Raw genomic sequence first — 20,020 nt, 5'->3', positions numbered from 1 at the left:
GGAAAGAGATCCCTCATTTAAAATTTAAGGAGCAAACAAACCCATGGACAGTCTGAACTAATGAATATTTTAATAAGCATTTTGCTACTGTCAAATATTCAATCATCTGCTAACAAGTTACTGTAATGAACACATAAGAGTTGTCCATTGCGAGGGGCATGAGCTGGCCAACATCAGTGAGCTAAAATCCTCAAAACATTCTCCTCTAAGTCATCCACCAGTGTGTGGTTCTGCCATACTACTAGGTACTGGGGAAGGGGTGGGAGACTTGCCCCAGTGTGTTGACAGTCCAGGCAGGGAAAACTGTTAAAACACGTACGCATGTCTCTTTGGCTTGTTTCCAGTATTTCCTTGATCTAGAAACCTCATCTAAACTCTTAAAGAGATAGTAAGTTAATGATGCTGGTTCAGTGGGTTTGGCTGCCCTGGTCAATGAACACATTTAACCTTGTATTCCAGTTACAGAAGATTTCTGTGGATTGTTCACACTGAGGGTTTGAGGGATTTTTTTGGTTTGGTTTTAGTTTAAATTTTGAGTTAATCTCCCTGCCAGAAGGTTTGCTCCCAGATCCTTTCTGTCCTTTCAGTTCTTCACAAGACCCAGGGAATATTTGCCCACAGAAAACACATTGATTTGAATATTCCTTTGATGATGGTCCTTGAATCGTATCAAGTCCGGGGCAAAAGCCACAATAAGGGATCATGGTGGTTGGGAGGTTTCCCAAGGACTCCATGCCTTAGTGGGTTAAAATAAAGCAAAGATGCCCCTTAACTGGAAACCCCTTGTGCTATCTAAAAAGCTTCCCCCATAGAATGGGTTTTAGAATCCCAAGAAAGTGGTGTTTGGAGGATTATAGAGCTCATCTGGTCTCGTCCACTGGACTAGGTGAACAAACTTAATCATATAAGCTCTGCTTATATCACAGAGAATTAATTCTATTTCAGAAAAAGAAGAGGATTAGAGAACATGGGGCAAGGGGAATTGCCCTGGGGCTTTCAAGATACTAAAATGGTTACAAAATATGCAATTTATAATAACTGAAAAGAGCTGTGTAATGCTGGGTCTCATGTCTGCTCCTCCCAAAAGGAGAAAATCGCAAATCGTTAATAACTCCCCTTCTTTGACTCTTCTCTATGTTGTATCATTTCCCAGTTACCATGATTATGCTGACTGGTGCCAGTTTCTTAAAGGCTCAGCTATAAAATACATGGACTAATTGTTGAACAGAACCGGAGAGCTTTTAGACCGCAGTGATACAACCCTTTTGGTCATGCTCTGTTATGCCTACATCATAGGGTTTGTACAACTCCAGCTCAGGCCTTAAAATACTGAAATAAATTAATTCCTTTAGTTAGATGTAAACATCACATCACACCCCAGAAGGGGCCAGAACGGACGTTTCTGGTTCATACTTTCAGTCCAGGGCAAAGAGAGATACTTGCCTGTAAATATCACCAACCATAATCTGAATTCTCTAATTTCAGAAACCCATTCTTCCAGCAGAGTAATATTTATAGAAAATGAAATTTGGGTTTTCAGTTATGCTAATTCTCTTTCATAGTCAAATGCTACATATATTCCAGAAAATGTTTACAGAATTTTCCCATATTTCTAAATAAATACATAAAAGAAGTTCTGAAATATACACATTTGAAAGATGACTTCGCACACACCAAGTTAATCCCAGATGTTTTACATTCTGAATTTCTCAATAAATGAATAACATGCTAGGAAAGCAAACATGGGCTGACACTATTTAGTCTAAGTTTTTTAAATGGTATAACATGTGTAGCTAAAAATAATTTTCAATAACTACATTTCACTAGTAGCAGTTATTAAAGAATTGAAAATTAGCATTTGTAGGGTTCACACTGATTCTTAGAAATGTGGTCTTTAGGATGATTTTAATTGTTTTGGGTTTCTCACAACCACATGGCAGCAAGAACGCTTATCTTCTATCTTCTGAGTTTTGTATATATATGTGTGTGTGTGTGTGTGTGTGTGTGTGTGTGTGTATACACACACAAATTCATGTGACAAACCCATGATCCCAGTTCACTGCCACAAGTGCTCATTAACAAGCCTCACAGCCCCACAGTCAGTTCTGCGAGCTTTGAACCAGTTCCAGAACGAGGGCTACAACAAATGGCAGCCTGGCCTTTTCACTTCTTCCATTTCTTACATTTGAAAAAAAAAAAAATTGCAAAAACTCCCAAAGACTGCTCCTTTCATACCTTTTATCTCCTTTATAAATTGATAATATTCACTCATTAAATCTCAAATTTTGCTACATTCTTACGTAATGCTTAATTCTCTTCTTCTCTGGGCTTGGCTTGTGAAATGTCTTTAATTAAAAAAGCTAAAAGCACTCTAAATCTGGATGGCATACTCATTTCCAGGGCATTCAGGCATGTTGTCTAATTTTAAAACTCTGACAGGATACATGTAAATTTATGCAAGTTTCATAAAAGTCACAATTTCCTCCTTGAATTCAAGCTAAAGAAAATGCCCCTAAGCTCTTTTCAAAGCTGTTTGTTTTACTGGAAAGCTCATTTTGCCCATTGTGTTGGAGGTGATTATTCTTAAGAATATCTAATGTCAGAGTCCCATCAATCCACTGGGAATTAAGGAGTTGCATTTCCCTACTATTGATCAAATAGGCTCTTTGACCACTATTTTATGGCTCTTAAACACAGATGGGGGAGGGGAGGGGAAAATATTATTATGCAAATTATTTTGGTTGACAGTAATTAAGAAATTATATGTTAAGAAAATCAGTCATTGTTCACATGAGTCATTAACGTGTTTTCATTCTTTGTAAAACTTTCTGGCACGCCCTTCCTTTCTTGCTTTAAATAAGCAAGGACTGGAAAATATGCATAGTATTTGGAACCCAAGGGAGTGACATATTAATTCAAAGTTTGCTTGGAAGTGTAGCTTTGTGGAAACTCAGACGTGTTCCCATCCTTTTTGTTTCTACCACCCTTCACCCAAGACGTCTCTCCACAATGTTCGGGTCTCCTCTCTGAACGGTAAGGCTGGGTCTTCAATGGGCTGGGCTCTCCTCAGGCCTAGAAGACCCAGTGATTAGGAAATCTATATGAAAAACCACAGAGTGGAGGAATCAAAACCAGCTCAGCCATAGGCAGTTAATCAGTCCCTGCTAATTCTATTGCTCCCTAGAAGCAAATCTTCACTCTGAATTAGACCTTTGCCAAAGTTTGTTCTGGAAAGGTCTTAAATCCACAGGAGAGAGAATAACAGGGAAGGATGGGAGGCTAAGTGAGACAGGCTCCCTCCTGAATGGCTGGGACACCTTCAAGTGAACTCAGGTTCGCTTACAAATTGCCGATCCCTAAAAGAGCACAAACTAAAATTACATTTGTTTTTACTGAAAGACAGCTTCAAGTGCTGACATGTCATGTATGACATGTGATACATAATAATACTCTTAAAGCAGTTCTGACATAATATCTCCGGCGGCCTAATAACCACAAATGATTGCTTTAGTTAAGAACTAGCCAGAAGCAAAATAGATCCATGTAAAAGTAGCTTGAACCATAAATACCTCAACAATATTTTATGTCACTTTGTAAAAGTTAAAGGAGTCCTATAATAATTAACAACAAAAACGCCATGCTCTTTACTATTGTGTGTTGGTTGTGAAAGGTTATTTCATGGTCCCGAGGCTGCCAGTGCCGTAAATTATGCAGGCACCAAGAAGCATTAAGGAGAAATAATAGCAATTTAAACGAAGGTTGACGTAATTCATGATAAACAGTCATTGGAAAATATTACAATGTTGTCTTTTTTGAGTGGGTTTAATCAGAAGAATGTGACCATATTCTAACATAAACCACTTCTCTTTTCCATTGTGCTAGCACTTGGAATGTTGGCAAGCACCCTAGCTGCAAGGTTCTTATTCACAGTAATTGCTGAATCCAGAGCTCTAACACCTCCAGGGAACCTAACAATGTAAATTTGGTATTCTGATTGATGGATGGAGCTTCCAAGACAAAGCTCAAAAGCTCTGGGCTGCCCGGTGGTCCAAAAGAGGGGCTGAAACTTGAGATGCATGTAGCCAGGATGCCTTAAAGAATACATTTCAAAAAGATGGCTAAATGGTGCAAACATGGAAGAATGACTTTATTGCCACATCTAATAGAACCCTGAGATGTGGTATAAATCCAGCAGGCTTTCTGATAAAAGTAAACCTTTGTCAGATTGTTCTGGGGAACTGTAGATATAGCAACACATGAAGAAGCAAATATGATGAAGACCAAACCTGCCAGTTCTCAATAATGCGAAATATCGCCGGGTCAGGGTCACAAGACATGATCACAAGATATGGTGACCAACCAGATGTTTGTATCTAAACCCAAAGAATTGTTGCCTTTAACATGGGAGCCGGGAGAACTGGTGCCAAGATGGCAGAGTAGAAAGACTCACTGCTCACCCTCTCCCACAAATACACCAATAATTACATTTACAAACCCACTGAATTACACAGAACACTGACTGAACTCTGGCCGAGTGTCTCCTGCTTCAAAATATACGAGGATTCTCACAAAATCCAATAAACATACTGTATAGGACAAGGAACTATATTCAATAACTTGTAACTTATGGTGAAGAATATGAAAAGGAATACATGTATGTTTATGCATGACTGAAGCATTATGCTGTATACCAGAAATTGACACAGCATTGTAAACTAACTATACTTCAATTTAAAAAATACATGTATATATGGAAAAAATATGGGTAGGGGGAGAAGAATTCTGTGCATAAAAACTTTTTAGGGGAAGGTTAAAAAAAAAAAAGTTCAGGAACATGTAACATGGAGACTGGGCAATATTTACCTCTCTGGAATCTACCCAGTCTTTTACGGTATAAAGAGAATAATGATATTGCTGTTATAACTGCAAAGCCTTCCGGTGCAGAGTTCATTTAAAAGTCTTTAAGCCAACTATTGATTATCTGTGTCGATGAAGGAAGGCAAGGATAAAAGAAAACACAGAAAAGCCAATAGCTTATTTTTCCCACTGGCTTCTATTTCATTCATGATCTATTCTTTCCAAAGGCCATTAAGAGCAGCAGAAGTGATTTCATTTTTTCTTCCTCTCCTTTTCTCTGCCAACTTTCGGGTGGAGGTGCTAATGAGCTGGAATAAACTGAAATGAAGGCAGCGGGGCCTTCCTGGGAAGTCAGGGACTTGGATAATCTACATAGTGGGGCCCCTGTCCCGATAATCAAAAATTAATTGCCACCTTCCAAAGATGATTTAAAATATCCATTACATAGCAAAACAGGCTATTTTTGACTCTAGATCTCTTTTTCCAACTGAGTCTATTTAAATAGTCCCAGAGGTCAAATATCTGGCCACTCCTTTGAAAATATTCTTTCAAAATATGATAAATGGCTTTCTATGGCATTTGTACTAATAAAAACGTATTTTATCTCCTCTTACCACACAAACCTTACTTTCTCTAAATAGCCCATTGCGAACATTATCAGTGAATTTTGCTCAGTGTACAAATATTTTATGTATTACAATGAGTAGCAGAACGCAAAACTTGCAAATATTTATTTTTAGACATATGGGAAAAAAAGCAATTAGAGCTAAAAATGTGAAGAATGAAGAGCTCACTTAGAAGCAATTACATTGGACATGCAAACTGTTCTGCCATCAAACTTTTATTCAGATGCTGTAGAGCATATTAAGAAATATCGCTTGCACATAAAAAAAGAAAACATTATTTCACAACTGAAAATATCCAATCACTATAAACAACATCTGGGGGTCATTAATAACTTACTCTGCAGCTGAATTAGCCAAGTAATAAGTAGCCTGACTCAGAATTCCTAAATTTCTATTTTTGAAGAAAAAACAAAACATGACTTATATTTGCAAGTATGGATGTCTCTGGACATTTTACTTGAGTGTACAAACGTGTGTGAGCCGAATGGTTGATTTGTGTACACATGATGAGGCACATGCTGTTTACACATCGATCACTACCTCCCCTTCAGTGGTGTCCTGTTTTTGTTTTGAGGGAGTTTAAAATTGTAATATTGAGTTCCCTCTCTTTGTGCAGAGCCTTGTATGTAATTAGCATATTTTTCAGACTGGTAAGAATCTGACCATAAGCAGCATCTGAGAAGCTTTCCATTCCAAACTACTACAAAGCCTTTTGTACGTAGCCTCATAACACATTTTAAGAACAGGCACACTGTTCAAATATACCAGCCCTAAGATAAAAGAACTAACAATTTTACTGCCACACAGCCACTGTACTAAAACACCCTAAATATTTATACTAATACGAGTTGAAAATAGTGTCAGAGAACAATGCCAAAATATTTCCTCCACTCATTAATAGCAACAGTCTTTGGGAAGACAGATGCCAAAAAGCCAGCACTTTCCTAACTCACTGGGCCCCATGATACTGTCTGTTATCATTATAGGTTTTATAGGGAGTCAACAGACTGGTTGATTAATGGGCAAAGGTAAATAGTCTTTAAGATGATCGTGTTTACGTTTTTTTTTAATGTTTCTACAATCTCTCTCTGAAAAGTACCAAATTTTGACTGTAAATGCACAATTCAATGTCTCCAGAAACGGTGGTCTCCCAGTGAAATGGCGCCTGACAATTAGAATGCTTTTTATTTCTTAGCAGTACGTATAAAAATGCTGTGTATCACAAACAATGTTGTCTTAGATTTGATGGAATACAGTTCCACGTTGTTTGGTCTGTATCAGGGGCCAGCAGATTCTTTTGGAAAGGGTCAGAGCATAAAGATTTTCAGCTCTGTGGGGCACGCTCAACTCCGCTGTTGTGGCACAAAAACAGCCACAGATAAGATGTAAGAGCGTGAGTGTGGCATGGCAGTGTTCCAGTAAAACTCTACAGAAAGGTGACCAGCCAGATGGGGACGGTGGGCGTCGTGTGCCCTGTGTAAGCTGGACGGTCAACAGCAACTAAGAGAATGGGCTTGGCAGGGCACACGGATGGAGCACCGGGCCTGGTGCTACACCTGCTGCAGGCACAAACCTCATCATCACCTGCAGTCTTCCCTGCCTAACAGCTCACTGACCGCAGTGCTCAGTACACACCAGGTAACGCGGAGGCCACTGAGCACATGTAAACTCACAGAAGTCACCCAGTGGACATAGTTCAGGGCGGGAAACGAGGACTGTGCAGGTGAACGCGGAGAATGCAGTTGGCTACCCCTGCAGGAACATTTTTTTTTTTCCAGTCCTTTTTTTGTCAAATATTTTTAGCACAAGATGGATTCTATAATTATTATTTAAGTGAATTAGAGGAGTCGCCAGTTTACTAAAAAGAGCAGAACCCTGTTAAGGACACCCACTGTCAAGTACACAGAGCTGGGTTCGAACCCGAGAGCCACCACTTAATGAGCTCAGTGGGGTGACTTCCTTATACAGATCTGAGCCTCAGTTCTTTCACCTGCAAAACTGGGATAACAGTATCTACCTCAAAGTATTGTTGTGAGAATTTAAGGAAATAATGCACATAGTAAGTGCTCAGTAAATGGTAAAGTTGGCTTCAAGCCTTTTACTGAAGCCTTAACTATATTAAACACACATGATTCATTAAATGGATCTCATTCAGGGACATAAACTATATTTAGTCACCTAAGATAGTGCCTGATACATAGTACTCTCTCCATATAATAAAAGTGTGAGATATTGTTACTACATTTTTCAATTAACTGGAGTTCTCGGGAAATGAGCTGTCCTAATTAATGAAATATAAAGTTCACAGAGAATCATTGCAAATCATTATTTGTGTCACTGAAAGAATGCAAGTATGTGAGAATGGAAGGGATCTTAAAGAGCATACAGCCTAGAGGTTCTTAATCTAAGGCTTCACATAGTCTATGAATCCTGGAAAACATATGCAGAATTTTCTATATTTGCTAGATGTGTTAATTTTTGCTAATAACATTGTTCAGAGTCCTGCTGATGAAATTTTTGTGAGAAGAAGATTCATAGCTTTCACCAGATTCTCAAAGGGGGCTGAGATCCCAAAAAGCTGAAAAATCTAGTCCAACCTTCTGTTTTACAGTAAGACATGGAGTTAACTGAGTTGCCAAAGCTCCCTATTTAGTGTGAGGGTCGCATTTGAACCCAGTCGCATTGCAACCTCCAGTCCTCTCTAGTTCATTGTGCTTTTTTTTAATTTCTCAGTCATTAACAGTACTAGAGTGTACCCTCCAGCATCACATCATGGCTCTGCGCTTTTACTTAAGCCAGGGCCTTTTACCTGGACCTGCTGCCTAAGGCACATATCCTATTTTCTGCTGCTACTTCCTGCCACACTGTGACACTCATGTCGGCACCCGTTACAGCCCCGTGGTTCCTCCATCACACCTGGACAGAAGCAATTAAGGAAGAAGGAGCAGACGGTAATAACGACTTTGTCCACTTCCATTCTCCACTACCACTGCCACTGACTCCAACTAGAGGCATTCCTACCACACTGAGTCTCAATCTTAAGTGTGCATAAAGTAATTAAAATACTGATAACAGGACATTACCCATTCAAATTCAGGAGGTCTGAGAGTAAAAATCAAATTTTTACTCAGTTCTTCAGATGACTGATGATGAGGTGAAATTCTCTGCCTAAGCCCACTTTCTTGCCTCAGCCCAGTATTCATGGAAGAAATGTTTTGCTGTTGTGCTTTAGAGCAAGGCATAAACCTGGGTCTCCATTCTGAACTCTGGTTCTCAGTATCCTCAACCACAGCTGTGGAAGGTTCAGTAGACAGAGCTGATTGTGAACTAAGTCCGTAGCAGCCTCTGATTATCTGGTATCTCTGCTATTCATAGAAGGAAAATAACTTTGGCAGTAAGGGATTCCTGGAATTTATCCTAAAGAAGCCATCAAAATGCTGATTTTTTATATACAAAGATGTTCATTACAGTGTTAATTATACATTACAGCAACAAAACAAAACCCTGGGGGAAACACTCTAAACTTCTAATAAAAAGGGATTATGTAAACTCTGATAAATTCACTTTATGTAGTATTACACAACCATTAAAATGGTGTCTATAAAAATGTTTATAATAATATGAGAAAAAGTTTATTTTATAACAACTAAAATTTTAAGATATGACTGCATATATAAAATGTTCTTAATAAAAAATGCTTTGGAGAAAGACTGGAAGGTAATAGATAAACACTGATGAGATTATTGGTGCTACTGAGCGAGGCAATATCCAAGAGTGGATAAGCATACCAGCTTTGAAGCCAGACAGACCTGAACTGGAATCCAGTCTGACCACTTACTAGCTGTGTGGCTGGGAGCTCCTGTAAAATTTCTGAGAGTCTGTCTCCTCCCCTGTGAACTGATGGTGAATGTGGGCCTCCTTATAGGGGTGCTGTAAAGATTAAGCAAGAAAATGTATGTAAAGGAGCTTAGCATAAGGCCTGACATATGGTCCATGCTCACAGAAGAGTGGCAATTATTATTAATATACTTGTACTTTTCAAAATGGAAATAATTTCATAATGAGAAAAATATTTTCAAAAATATAAGCTATTTTTTACTATTTACTTTTTTTTCCTTCTTGAAATATTGTACAAAGGGCATGAGGGATGGGAAGCATCTGGTTAACTGAAGGTTCTGGTTATTGGGGTTTGCTGCATCTAATCTCGCAGCTCTGTGTGTGCGTGACCCTTCAGCACTGGGTCACACAGCCATGGGGGAGCATTACAGGCACAGGGGTGAGAAACTCATGCCCAAGTCCCACTGAGGTCCTGCCACTGCACTAATGTTTAGCCACTGACTGTCTTGATCAATTCCACTGCCCAACTGGGCCAGTGACACCTGTCCCCTTGGTTACACAGAGTTGTTCAGAGGTAAGGCATCGAAGTCCTTTGAGAAGTCTGAGGAACACTCTTCCATGTGAAGGACACTCCTCTCACGAGGTGTGGATGGCTGGGCCGAGGATGGAATGAGCACTTACCGGGGTTGGCAGGGGTGAGACCACACTCGGCATTTCTCTGAGGCCACCTCCTCAGCTCGGGCAGATGACCTTGGCACCAAGGGTCAGCAAGCCAATTCAAAGAGGCCTTGAATAGTCCCTGTTTGTTCAAGTCCTGACACACATCGGCTTCCTTTCTTTCAAGAACTATGGGATAGAATGTGCTCTCCAGAGCAGCAGACCTGTCATCTGTGCTACAATAAAAACAAACCTCAAAAGAACCAGCAACTATACTCTAGCAGGGCACTGACCTCTGCCCATCCCTTCTGAAAGCACGTGTGCTGGGGATGGGGCAGTGGTCAGTGCCCTGCTAGAGTATAGTTTCTGACACTGCATGGGATATCTTTGTTAAAATATTTTATCTCCTGTTTTTAAAGACCTAACGTTCATGTCTGGGACTGTGAAGAAAAACGTGTGACCTCCTAAACCCTGAGTGTGGTGCAAGCGCCTCAACCAGGATCCTCTGCGGAACTCTCCTGGAAGCCAGAAGACCTCATCCCCACCCATGGACAACACAGAGGAAGCCACCGACCCACGAAGTATCCTTGGGGCATGAGTGCCATTCACCAAGTGATCTTCCTAGTAATGAACGTTATACTGGCTAGGCCTTTTCTTTCCCAGCACTTCCTGATAAGTCTCTGGCCTGAACTGTGACCTATCTATACTATGTATGTTCCAGAGCCACAGAGCCCACATTTAATTAGAACTTGCCAAAGTCCTGTATGCTAATAGCCCCGCTACTGGTTCCTTGATTTCCACAATGAACTCTGGTACCTGTGGGTTAGAGGCGGCAAAGGTGGATGCACTGACTTCTGGATACAGGCTACCATCTGCCCTATTTTAAGGATGCCCCTTGCCTTCCTCAGGAAGTGCACCCTAGGTTGTGCAGACTCCAGGGCCTGTTAAGCATCATAACAGATGCACAGTCTTCAGCCAGAGACACTGACCAATTAGTGAAGGACATTCCTCTAGTCTGAAAAGGTAAGTAAACTTTGAGAGAAACCTGGCTCCTCTGAGCTAGACACTTTCCTCTGAGAATTTAACCAACTGGCAATGAACAAAAGCTTAAATATTGATGTCAAGAAATATCTGACTTAAAGAAAGGCAACAAGATGATGGAGATTTGAAGCCCTCTGGAATCTAGCGGAGTTTTTATATCATTTCAACAAACATATGTTGATACAAAGATGAGTAAGGCATGATTCTTACCCCCATAGGAGCTTAGAATTTAGTGGAGAGAAATGCAATTGAAGTTGTTAACTTTAATATCAAGCAGAAGGAAAAAAATAACTCTGGAAAAGCACTGAGTAACACAGAGGGGACAAGAGCAAAGGGTCCAAGGTGATAATTCTGAAGCTACTCTTTCAGCCTAGAAGTAGCCTTTAAACAGCCAAGAAATCAAGCAGGCATCTCATCCTTTACTCCCTACTGTGAAGTTGGTGCCTCTTTCCTTTTCTTTCTTATAGACCCATGGGAACATTTCTAATTTAATAAGAGACAAGTTGACTTTTCCTCCAAGATGCTTCCTCTGGGTCCTAACCACAATGGGGCCTGTGAGAGAAAGACTCAGGACCACATGTTGCCTCAGTAGAAGGTGACATCTTCTAGGAAGAGAAAAAGGGTTTTGCTTGTGGAGGCTGTTTTTCTGTCTACGCTGAAAGCTAAAAATGGCAAAGGAAAAAAACCTCTTTCTTTGAGCTTTCAAAGTCCAGAGTAGTTCCACCTCCTCACCTGAAATAACTTCCTCCTTTTTGAATCCCTCAAAGTCCAGTTGAAGCTCCACTTCCTCTAAGAGGCCTCCCCTGACATCCGGGCCCTCCTTCATGCATCCTTTATCTTCAGTGGCCCCTAGAGTTTGACCTCCTCAGTTAGCCCTTTGCAGACTGCCCTGCAGTGTCCATTATGTGGCTTTCCCACTTGCAAAGCTTGGCAGATATCGTCTCTTTTGAACTTCAGGATAACTCCAGGCTCTTAGCTCCATGCTCCTCTCACTTTGTGGTAGAAAAGTGTGACCATCCACAGGGGTCAGCAGACTAGGCGAGGAAGGTGCTCACTCTAATTTCAGCAGCATGCTTGGTCCGTGACCCTGCGGTAACTGGGTTACCATAAGATTGCTCACAGGTCAAAGGCGAGATTGTTAAAAGGATCACAGATAATATTGGTAGTAACCACTGCTCCAAGTCTTATCTCAACCAACTTGATTTTTAAGTGTCTTGAGAACAGAGACCAAGATCCCAACAATGCCTGCAGCTCTGACTTACAGCCAGTCTCAATGAATGAATAAGCACCCAATAAGCATTCGAACGCACCAATCTTTTCTGCCCAAGTCTCATGTTCTGTAGCACACCAAGATGGCACCTGGAGAGCCAGAAAGGCCGTTCAGAGAGGCAAGTCTTAGGGAGAGAATTTCTAGGCAACTTCCAAAGGGAGCATAAAGCCCAGATGATGGGATCAAGGCCCAGGCCAGCCAGCAATGAGATTTCCTGAGCAGGCAGCACAGCTGGCTCTTGAGCTGAGAGCTTGGCTACTTTGCCTCCTTTGAAAACCCATTACCAAATCATGGCAAGTGAAATTTAATTTTAAAAAGGGAAATGATTTATGTGCTACAGGAATAAAGAAGTGACAAAAGCAGAAAAGCTTGCATACATTTCATTTCTTGAAATTAGACCTATAATTTTTTCATTTAAAAAAAAGGATGCCAAGTTGGGAAAGCCAGTGCATTCTAAGCAGAAAATTACAGAGAGGTGTATAATGAAAGTTCTGTCAGCATAGCAATCCCATGTCTTAAAAAGAATCCAGGAGAACACAGGGCAGATTACTACCGACTCCTTCAACTAAGTAGCCCCAACCCTTAAAAGACTCTATGCTCACATCTGCTTCTCTGATGAGATGAGAGGAGAAGCCAACGAGAGACTTGAGCAGGGAAGTGATCACTCTGGTTGGTGTATTGAAAAGAGACCAAAGGACAGCAAGGGCTGAAGCAGGGAGATGGTGTATCACAGACCAGAGAAGACAGGGGCTGGCATCAGAGTGTATTCATCCTTATCCAGTGATTTGCAGCTTTTGAATCTTTATGACCATTCTCTTTCTTAACCACTGCTACACATTCCAATCTCTATATCCTACAGAGCTTATTTTATGTTCATTATCTAAAGACCTGGTAGTCAGTTATCTGTTTCCTGTCAGCCTGATGATCTCTGGAAGTCTGAAAGATCTTTCTGAGCCAGGTCCAAGCTGAGAGGCACTCCGGTGTGAGAGTTAACAGTGTGGATACTGAGCCACACTGTCTAGGTTCAAGCCCTGGTCTTCCCACTTGCTAGCTGAGTAATGTTACTGTGCTTAAGTGTCTTCATCTGTAAAATGGCAGAGAGCAGTGATATTGACACACAGTATGAGCGGATCCACTCACTCATTTAACCAATATTTATTACACGCCTACTATGTGCCAAGTATTGAAAAGACAGAAAAGTTTCTTGCTCTTAAAGAGATTACATTATAGTATGGGTGGGGAAGGGAGAGACAGACTAAAGCATGTTAAAAAAAAAAAAGTATAGGAGCTAATTTCTGATAGTGATGAATTATAGGAAGATAATTATATGTTGGGTGATGGGATAGAGCCGGATTTGTGGAAAGGGGGAGGTCAGAGAAGACTTCTCTGGGGAGAAGACATCTGAGCTGAGGTTGGAATGATGAGAAGCCAGACCCATGATATCTGTGGAAACACATTCCAGGCTGAAGGACAAACAAACGAGTATTTCTGGAATGAATGGATGTCGAATGAGTTTGAGTAGTGTACTATACCTCATTTTCTCTAGCAGCCTGTATAGGTATATAACCATTTTGAGGGTGTTTTTGGAGGAATCACTGAGGGCCTGATATGTGGTTAAGGTTGTGTTGGATGCAAGAGGTTCAGGAAGGTTCAGTTGACAATGAGTACTTAAACAGTACATGCCATGTACCATCTAAGTGCTTTAAGTCATTAACCCGTTTAATCTTCACAACAACCCTACAAGGTATGGTCCATGGCTGTCCCACATTTTGCCAATGCCCTTCCCACATACCGCACTGTAAGCTCCTTAAGAGTGGGGAATTTTTCTGTCTTGCTCACAACTGTGTGTACAGGGACAACGGTCCTTGTCACGCTGTAGGTATTTAATAGATACTGGTGAAACGCATGAGTGGATAAGGGCATTGTGTGTCTCAGGTACTGTGTTGGGCTCTAGGCATCCCCAGACATCCTTACATACAGTCCAAGGAACCTAAATCAATCCAATTTCCCTGACAGGATAGAATGAAGAGGTTTAGAGAGAATATTCATCAAGAGGATTTTAAAAATTAAGTGAGTACGGACTTATTCTGGATCTCATTCCACAAACCCTACCCCTAACTAGCACTTTTGCCTGTGATTTTTTCAATAACCTGGCTCTTTCCTATAGATTGTGTGTGTGTGTGTATATATATTTTAATTGATAAAAATATATATTGCCCTAGAAAGGAATATGTTGATCTTGCTAATGTAATGGGATATAGCTTTTTTGCTTTTCCAGATGAAATGCTAAGTGAAATACTAACCAATACAGACACACATCCTTTCTTCTGGGGTCAACAAGAGGTTACTGAACCCGAGTCCAAGCAGTTTTTAACAACCTGTTGAGTCCACTCAGCTGCAAAAGGAATCCAGCATTATTTTAAAATATCCTTTCAGGTTCCAAAAATAGAAAAGAAATCCACTAATCCTATCCATTCCATATATCAATGACTCTGTCAATTAATTTACAGTAGCAACATAAAAACCCAAAAGAGATGAGACCCTAGCTTCCAACACCTCTGCCCAAGAAGCCTGTCCTCCAGCCCTCTTTGTGTCTTACTGTCCTGGAGGACAAAGCCACATGTTAACGGTAATGTCCTATAGGACACATCCTACACATCTCTACCAGCAGAGTTTTTTGGGTTTGATGAACTTAACATCCTCTCTGTCCCTGCTTTGGCAGCATATGCAATAAAGAGAAGGTACCAAGCATGGCCTTCATTAGACCGTTCCCTAATGACAAACAGAACCTCTAGAAAATGTCCAAGACAGAGCAGCCCTCCAAGTGAGATCTCTGAAGGTTAAGGTCTTCTGCAGAAACAGAATATACCAGAAGCCCAACTCCTTTCTCACTTTACTTCAATTAAAGAGAAACATCTGCCTTGTTATCATTTGGGAGGTTGGTGGGCACCGCAGGCAGGAGGCAGGGAAAGCCTGAGTGTGGACAGGGGCCAGGAACAAAGCCATTTGATCACTGAAATCCACTGTGACCATGAAACCTACTTTGGCAAGGAAAAAAATGTTTACTCACTTACGAATTCCCATGATCCTTAACAAAACAACCGCCTTTCCTTTCACTTCCAGTAAAACGTGATGTTTAGAGGGGAAGAGGCAGAGTCCAGCTAATCCTTTACGCTTCAAAATAATTTTATACTGTCTTGGGTGTTCTTTCATAAAAAAAATCAAGGTTTCTTTCCCTCTTCTGTGTCTCTCCTTCCCTTTACTTTTTCTTCTTTTGTCTATGTCATTATTTCACCCAACAGGAAAATGGAAAGGGAAAGTTCTGGGCCGAGTCAGAAAAGCTTCTTTCAAACATATTGTAAAAAGTAAAAACTTTTCTTTTCCATTCAGGTCCTAGTAAGAGCCTCAGAGCCTTAGGAAAATGGTTCCTTTTTTATTCAAAGAGCAAGATCAGTTTAGATGACGACCTACATCTGTCTGAGGTCTAAGACTGTAATAGAAACCAGGAGAGAATCTTCATTTACCAAGAGAATTTTTTTTTTTTTTAAATCAAGTGGATACAGACTTATTCTGAGCCCAGCAAGTGGGCTGTTACTACTGAATTTTATAGATGGGACAAGGGAGGGACCTTACGTCACTTGCCCGGAGGCACAACAAATCAGACGGCTGAGCCTTGATTAAACCTGGGCTGTTTGCCTATAAGCCTAGCACTCTTTTTACTGTGCCACGCTGTCCAACCGCCCCCTGCCTCTCAGCCCCTGAGCAGAATGTATGTTTTAATACGGATGTAGCCAACTTCTCCCAGAAGATCAGAGCTCATGGCATTCTACACGTGGACCAAACACCAAGATGACAGTTCATCTCACCTCTGTTCTTGTCAGGTGATTTACCACATCCTTCCTTTAACCCCATCCCATTCCTTGGTCAAGAAACACGAGCACACCCATGCACGCACACACACTCACACACACACACCATCTGCCAAAGAAGTTTGAAGTACGACTTATGTCTCTTTGCAATTCAAAACTCAAACCAAAATAAACCGCATTTTTATTATTTCTTAATGAACTATATCTTAATCCATTTAGCCTCACCCACCTTACAAAACTGATTTCATCTCATTTATGTTGAGTCTGCCTTCCATCTCTGACAGAAGCCAATACCTTAAAGTTATCCATTTATCTACTGTACTGTGGGGTGCCTCTGTTTGGATTTAGCTGTCAACACTTCACACATGTGAAATCAATCTGTGTGATATTAATGTAAACATTGTGCATTACAAACTGGTGGACATTTTATTGTTCTACCAGGAAGAACAGACAAAACGTTTGCATGTGTGTGTCTTCCCTACAGCATAGACAACAATACAATATAAATGGCAGTGTGTGTTTTTATAAAAGAAGAATCAAATTTTAAAAAGAAGTAAAAGCAAGGTGGGAGGCATCAGAGAATGCCTTATGTTAGCAGATTCTTGACAGGACAGTGGGGGGAGGAATTATACACAGGGTCAAGATTTTTATGGAAAAAAATTGCCATTCATGATGTCACTTACCCCTCATTGTTATTATAATCTCATTTGCTAACTGCATGTGCAATACAACCAGTTTCCGTAATGCTTTATTGAGGCGTCCACTGCTTTAGTTTTAAAAATAGTCAATTCTCTTGTGCTTCTAAGAAAAGAGCACATTGCCCTTAAGAGCACTGTAACTGACAAGATGGAAGAACGCGGGCAGGATGTTGGGGTTGAAGCTTTTCAATCACCTAGCATTAATATGATTCAATTTATGCTTATGTCATAGGTTTAGACATTGTGCTGCGATGTAAGCAAGAAAGGGAGTTGAATAAAATACAGTGAAGAAAGCAGATGGTATGCTATCAAAACCCTTCAAGCCTAAAATAACCTTTCCCAAGTAAGGAGAATAGTTAATTAAGACCAGGATATATTTACTCTATTCTGAATATCTCAATGTAAATAAAAATCAAAATGACACTACTGTAATGTGGGACTAAATGATGAAATTTCATCTATTGTATTTTTCTTTAATAGTTTCTAATCAAACTTTTCATTAAACAGCTTCATCAAATTCCATGGAGAATTTATTTACAGGAACTCAGTGTAGATTTAAAAGCCTTACTTTTATTGTTCAATTAGATGTGTTATTCAGTGGACAACATTAAAACAGTGGGAAGCGGGGAGGTGTATGGGGAGTTGGGCAAGGTTGCCACACGAGCAAAGTTCATTTTCAGAGATGAACCTGGGCTGTGTGAGGAAACTGGATGGCACACTGATGAAATGCAGGGGCATCCCTACCCGAGTTAGAAAGCCCAGTTCCATTTCAAAGCCACAGCCTGGGTTTGTCCCAGCCCTGGTCCACCAACTCACAGTCATGTCCCATTGGTAGAGAGGGCACCAAGCCATTTATAAAACCCATCCAGATGGCAGGACCTCCTGAGGGTGATGACCAAGGGCAAACAAACCAAGGAGAGACCCACAGCTGACCCAGGGTGAAGGCGGCCATTCCTAACTTGGAGAGTCAGGACATGACTTTTAAATGATATAAGTGTTTCCAAAACCTTTCTAATAACCTCTCTCCCTGTTTTTAACACCAGATTCAGTCCTGCCTTTCCCATGAGGCTTTCCCTGACCCCTCGCCATGATCACCACCTCCAGCCATTGCCACCTTCTCCACCCACCAGCTTACTGCGCAAAATCCCGACCGTACTTGCTTTCTGCAACATTCACCCAATACTTAATCATTGACTTTCTTGTAACATTAGTTAACCTTTCAGGTACGTTAATCCTGTCTTCCCCAATTAGAGTTTAAATCCTCAAAACAAGCGAGGACGGTGTTTTATTCATCTTTTGAACACCTCCTTCCCTCCCACCCACACTCCATAATTCCATTTAATAGAAGAAAGCAAAAAATATATTAGTTAATAAAATAAACATTATTTAATCAGAGGAAAGCAGACACTGTCCTTTGGAGAAGGGCCTTGGAGGTATTTTATGGCAATTTATGAATTTCATGTGTCAAAGGTGTAGCTGCTAAATGCTATAAAGTCTTTGCCATCAGCTCCACCATTCATCCACCTGGTGATATGGCTAATAAAATCGGATTTTTACAGCCTAGGCATACTGTTACCTAAATTACATTTGACCAATTACTGAAGTCACCAAACGTGTGGTACAGAATATATACTGTGTAGAAAATTCATCTGTGGGCCCCCTGGCACTCGTGGTAATCTGACAGAAGTGTTTCAGTCATCTGGCAGTGTTTTATATTAGGAACATTTGTTTAATGCCAGTCACTAATTAAATTTATGTTCTTCCACCAACTGTTAGTTGGTTGGAGAAACCCAAACCTGCGTTTTAACAAACCCTTTAACCCATGTTGATTTCAAATATAACCAGTTGGGGGTTTTAAAGGAATTTCTCTGGAAATTAAGATGTATGACCAAAAGGGGAAGGTGGGTGAGGGATGTTGGGGAAGGTCTTCAAATCAGGTCAGAATAAGCTTTTTTTTGTTCACTTACTAAAATGAAATACACTAAGTGGTACCAACTATTTGGGGTACAGACAACTAAAAAAAATCGAATGTTCTAATTATCATTGGACTAGCCATCTAAAAGCTCTTTAAAGGTACCATTATTCCAAAAGAAAGCTTCCGCTTTAAGAGGCTGGAGAAGAAAAACAGCATTAAAATTAGCCATACCAGAAGAAAGTTCAGGAAAACATTCAGAAGTCACACGCTTGTGTTTGTGAGAACGTTTACAACTAATTTAGTAACTCTTAACAACCATTGTGATCGCTGTTAAATCGGAACTTCTTTCTATTACCAATTCGAGATGCAACAGCTTTGAAACTCAATGACTAATAACTCTTAAATTAGCCAAAAAGGTTAAAACACTTTTTCATTATATTACATTGTGAAACTCTAATTTTGAATAATCTTGAATGAGGGAAAGCATTCTTTCAGTTTTATTTTGTGTCAGGAATTTAGAGAGTAGCAAGCAGAATGGAGGGCTTGGGAGTAGGGGATACAGGGGAAACACACAAGAGAAGTATTGAAAAGGGAAGGTTTATAAATGCTGATCTGAAAAGAGTATTTTTTTTTAAAAAAGGTATTGGATACATTCATCTACATGAATAAAAAGGTTATGTGAATATTAAGAATGACAATAAAATCTTCTTGGAAGAAAGAAAAATAACTTGTATAAACACTATTACTCTTACAGACCAACAAGACCAGACTTGTGAAAGGCATCTGAAAAAACAGTCTGTAAGAAAAAAACAAAGTCGTATCCAATTAAACAAAGTCGTGTCCAATAAACTTGGGTCTGCATCCTCTCCTTCCTCCCTTCCTTCTTTGATCAAGATATCCCCTCCCATCATCCTCACCCCTCCTCTGCCCACACACCTACTTACAATCTCCCTCCCGCAGCAGCTAGGGGGCTGCTGGAGTCATGACTAATCAGATTGGAGAGGCCACAGTGGACTCCTGAAACCATGGTGAGGCCTGTTAATGGTTGGTTAAACAGAATAATCTGAATCTAAATAATCTGCAAATTAGTCAGCCTTGGGAAAACATTACGCAACAGAATCAAGTAATGTTCCTGCCCAAAGGGACCCCGTGCTCTCTCTATGCCAGGGGTCTCCGCCACTTCTCCACCCAGGTACCCAGGAGGGAGTTAGCGCGGTTCAGTCATCACCCTGGTCACTCTGATGGTGATT

The 20,020-nt window shown here is 40.5% G+C and overlaps 1 protein-coding gene across 1 annotated transcript in view; it reads right to left on the bottom strand.

The window, feature by feature from the left end:
- ARID5B (AT-rich interaction domain 5B) overlaps window positions 1–20,020 on the bottom strand; it is a 173,338-nt gene that overhangs the window by 68,837 nt on the left and 84,481 nt on the right. The gene's annotated exons all lie outside the window — the stretch shown is intronic.

The sequence above is a fragment of the Camelus ferus genome, chromosome 11 (genome assembly GCF_009834535.1).
Source record: "Camelus ferus isolate YT-003-E chromosome 11, BCGSAC_Cfer_1.0, whole genome shotgun sequence".
Lineage (NCBI taxonomy): Eukaryota > Metazoa > Chordata > Mammalia > Artiodactyla > Camelidae > Camelus > Camelus ferus.
Note: the sequence above shows the minus strand (reverse complement) of the source record. Positions and strands in the feature narration are given on the sequence as shown.